Source organism: Amaranthus tricolor, chromosome 10 (genome assembly GCF_026212465.1).
Source record: "Amaranthus tricolor cultivar Red isolate AtriRed21 chromosome 10, ASM2621246v1, whole genome shotgun sequence".
NCBI classification, from domain to species: domain Eukaryota; kingdom Viridiplantae; phylum Streptophyta; class Magnoliopsida; order Caryophyllales; family Amaranthaceae; genus Amaranthus; species Amaranthus tricolor.
The window spans coordinates 24,991,780-24,996,695 of record NC_080056.1 but is presented as its reverse complement, the minus strand read 5'-3'; positions in this window follow the sequence as shown (position 1 = coordinate 24,996,695).

Genomic DNA, 4,916 nt, shown 5'->3' with positions numbered 1-4,916 from the left:
ACTGGAACAGGAACAGCTATTGAAGAAACTGCTGCTTAAAGGGAACGGAAGTTATTTTAAGGCAAATGGGAACAACGGTTATTTCTGTCTGGTTTGACTTAATCAAATAACCGTATGGTTGCTTTATCCACATTACTCCCATGATCTTTTGATAATGGGATAATGGATTGGAGTATTCCATTTTCTTAGGAATCTTATTTTCTATAAATTGCTATGTTAATTCCGGTTTTTATAGATGAGAAAATCCAACGTTTTGTGCTTAAGTGTTTTCATACGATTTTTGGATTTTACAAGAAATATTTTGTTCTTAAAATTGCCAATTAATTTTATAATATTTTCTTGAGCAACTCATTGATTTTATTTTAGAGAATTATTATTCTTTTTGTAAGCGTTTTTAAGAGAATTTGTAATTAGACTCGAGTGAGTCTAAAGGGGAAGTTAGTTAGCTTTGAGTGAAGCTATTGTGGAGTTTAGCTTTTAGTGAAGCTAAGTTTGTTGCTTTGAGTAAAGCAATTTGAGAGAGAAGAGTTGGCCTAGTTGTTTTGCTTCGAGTGAAGTAAGGTGTTTATTGTGATTGTAACTAATTGCCGTAAACATAGTGGAGTTTTTAGAAATCCCAAGGGGTCGTGGTTTTTCCTTCTGTTTAGGCCCAGAAGGTTTCCACGTAAAAATCTCGTTGTCTCTTTCATTTATTTTGCTCTAAGTTTAAGTTTTATTTATTTTATTCAATTTCGCAAAAACAGGGCAAAAACGCTTAAACTAGTAACAACAACAATTCACCCCCCCTCTTGTTGCTGATCCCGTTCCTAATTGAGTCTACAAAATACATCATCATCAAGTCATCAATAAAGATACAAAAAGCAGTTAAGTTCTCGATAAATAGTAATTGTTGAGGCCTGGATCGGAACCTGAACTAAATCCTGCAAAATGCTAACATCCATGATATGGATGACAGCCGATTGAATTGGTCAGCGCTTAACACCGAGCATAACTTCCTATCCAGCTCAAAATACGAAAATTATACGCTACATTGACAAAATAATAATTTAAGTACGAACTTATAATTAATTGACATCGCCGTATACTTTTACTATATTCTTTTTCTGTTCCATAATTTTAAGTCATTAAGATACCATTCAAAATCCTGACAAAAGTACGTTACTGCCATTTACACAATTCGGTAATCTTAACACTTAAGTAAGTTCATTTGGTTAATACTCATAACCGTACCATGCATCATAGCATTAACACTAATCAAGTTTATCACTGATCAACAAGCACATCAATATGACACCTGATATATGTAAGGGTCTGGTTAGGTGAGGACCGTAGTCCTAAACCCTAACTGTTGTGGGAATCGTCACCCCTCCAATACAATTTATACTCGAGCTCTACAGGATAGGTAGCTAACCCCCGGTCTTACACCGCATTTTACGTGCCGGCCAACACGAGCGCCGGGATTTTACATGTTGGTCCATGGTTCGACATTACCTTACTATCAGGGTCATTCAATTAATATTCATTCACACAAGTACATTGTAACACCCCGAGATTTACTAACGTCATTAATTAATATTTTAATGACTTTTCGGTATTTTATAATTATATTAAATTAATTTTGAAGTAGTCTTAATAAATTCTTTTCACATACAAATTTAAACATTAACTTATTGCGATTACTAAAAGTAAAGAGGTTCGATCAAAATTTTTATTTTATTAGAACTTATGAGCACACATATGTGAGCCTTCTTAGTTGGGAATTTCAAGAGAATTTAGAAAATAAATAAATAAATAAATAAATAAAGGGAAATAATAATAATAATAATAATAATAATAATAATAATAATAATAATAATAATAATAATAACAGTGATAAAAGGGCTTGAAACCCTTGTTGCTCTACTAGCCGTCATTTCCATCCTCCCTCTCTTCTTCTCTCCCTCTCCCTCACTCCTCACGCCACCATCCTCCCACAGCAGCCGGCGGCACCGCCAGTCCCAACAGCCGTGACTTCCTCCCCAAACAACGGCCAAGCTTTGCTGAGTCAGGCTGTGTGTCGCCAGTTAGCAGCGGCTGAGGCAGCCGGCTTTTGCTCTCTTCCAACTGGTTTTGTCCTTGTGCTACCACTTCCACAACCTTCACTTACCTCTTCACCATTGTTTTTGCTAGTTTTGAACCTTGTAAGCCATCTCCTCTTCTTCCATTTGATTCTTCTTGTTTCAATTAGAAGTTTTATAAAGTTTATGTGTGTGATGTTGATTTTTGTGTTGTATTCATTGAATCTTTTTGTGGGTAAGAGTTTGATTGATGAATTGAACATATTTATGATTTAGGGTTTGAAGTGCGATTAGAAATTATGGGTTTTGTTGATTGTTTGTTAGTTTCTTTGAATTTTACTATGAGTAACAATTAAAGGAGTTATCTTTGAAATTAGTAATAGTATGGGCTTTCATGTACATTATGATGGTGTATTAGTTTATTGATTCTTGCTATGGATAATGGTTAAAAGTATTATCTTTGAACATGAAATAACTAGGGTTTGGATTTAGAAATGAAATTACTAATGATGTGTGTTTTATGCTATATTTTGGTGATAACTGATTAAATAACCTTAAAAGTTGTTTTAAAACTTAGTCGATTGGTTATTGTTGTGATAATTAGTAATGGTGATGATTTTAGTTGACTATGGAAGTGATTTTTGGTTGTTAAATTGGGAATAATAGTTACTAATTGTTGCGGTTTGATTGTTGCGAATTACAAGTACTCTTATTAGGTTGTTATGGAAGTCATAATGCATAATGTTAGTAAGCCAAGAGCATAATGTTAACTTTTCGTCGATGGTTGCTAAAGTTACTTGTCGTGTTTTGATTATAATTCTTTCTAGCTTTGGAGAATGTGACAAATGATATCGCGATTCGATAACTCTAAAATTTTCCTTATTGTTGTATAAGTGTTATATTGAAATTTTAAGGCTTAGTTGTGCTAGTGAGAAGTGTGCCTAAGTTAAGTTACCTCAAGGGTATTACAGACTATGATCACACTTACCTTAAGATAGACAAGCTCTATAAGGTCATGTGTTAGGTTTCTGTTAATGCCTTGGTCGAGTTGATACTATACGTGTTTTGCTAGAGTTTATGTTTGAAACGAGGAGCGTGAAGACCTGCATTCTACCCAAGAACACGTGGTTCGGGTTGGAAAGCATGTAATGAAATTAAGAAGTATAAGTGGCCGATAAACGGTTACTATATGTGCTTGTGTCTTATGAAATTATCCTATGTTGTTTTATAATATAATGTTATCTAGTAGTTGGCCTTATTATATTTGATGCTAATTACTGACGTGTACGTGTTTGTGTTTATATTTGATTGTTGATGACTTTCTATGATTGTCCTGCTATAACACATTGGCCTTGGTCTAATGTAGAGTAGTAGGAGGATCATAGACAGGCGTAGCAGGTATTGGAGCTTCTTTTGCATTGCATTGCATTGGGGGACAGTGATGAGGGCGAAGCATAACCTGTGTCATACCGCTATCTTTCGATTTTGTAGCTCTTGTTATCTTTTGTAAACTTTGGTTGTATATGTTTTGTTATGAGGCCTTGTGTCCTCCGTTGTATATTTGTATTTGCGCTGCGTAGTTTATAAATCTGTATGGTTTTAAGGAATTAAGTCTTTTTAAAACGCAAACGTCGACACTGGAACCACGATCCATGCTTGGCATGTTGATTTAAGAAGCCGACGACGAATCATTCTGCCGTGGTGTGAGATTTTAAAGGCAATAATGCCTTAGATTAGTTTAATGTTTTATTGTGCTTATTGCTCTACCACGTGTTCGATTTTTAGAAGAGATGCTGCCGAAATTTCCACTCACCTTTTTAAAGTTAATATTTAACGTTTATCTAAATTCTTTTCCTTTTCTTTTATGTAACACTCGAATTTCCTCCCGTCCTTTACGGTTTGATTTCGTACAAGGGGTCGAAAATTCAGGGGTGTTACAGGTGGTTACCAGAGCCAGTGGTCCCTATTTTCGACGCTTTGTGTCCTCAAATTCGTTGAGAATTGCTTGAAGTTAGAAGTTATTCGTGAGAGTTTAGGTAGATATGGGATAGGTGCACATTACATATTTATGCATCATGATTATCATTGCACATGCATAGATAAAATATATATAGTTTGTTTAGCTTGTTATGAGATCATTCTCATGTGTGTTATTATTATAATTAAAAATTATGATGGTGGTTTGAATGATGACATGATTAAACAAATCAGTAGATTTAAATTATGTATTATCAAGGAATAATGAAATTTTTGAGTATTTGGTTCAACTCATGAGTTGTATTATAAGTAGTCATTATGGAGATATGAAGTATGAATGATGAAATTCTAGAGAAGTTTGTTGCATCGGGAACTTTCTCTTGCTCGTGATGATTATATGAAATTTAGTCTTATGTGTCTGAATATTTGTTCATGTAAATTGTTTTCCTAAAGCTTACGAGTTTTGATATTGATCCTATACATGAACCCACTGTTTATTGATCTGCTTGAGCATTTCATTTGTCAAGTGCATTCGTTCATCATAACATAGAAGGTGGTGATTATAATTCTCTTGAATATGTTTAATGACTGTGCAAGTATGATCAGAAGTAGTTTGAACTAGAATAAGGACAAGAGCTAAAGTGTAATAAGAAGTCGATATATTGTAAATGAAAGAAAGGGGTGTTGTATGCGATACCTTGTAAATAAAGTTTTAATCACCAGTTGATGTTAATAATGCGGTCATAGCTAAAGTATAGATGCGTTAAAACCTAAATATTAAGGAGAAATTCGAGAGCACGTTAAGAGTTTATAGTTTGAGAATTCAACCCCCAATTTCGGGCCATGATCTATAAGAGTATTATTGATATATTCTTCATATAG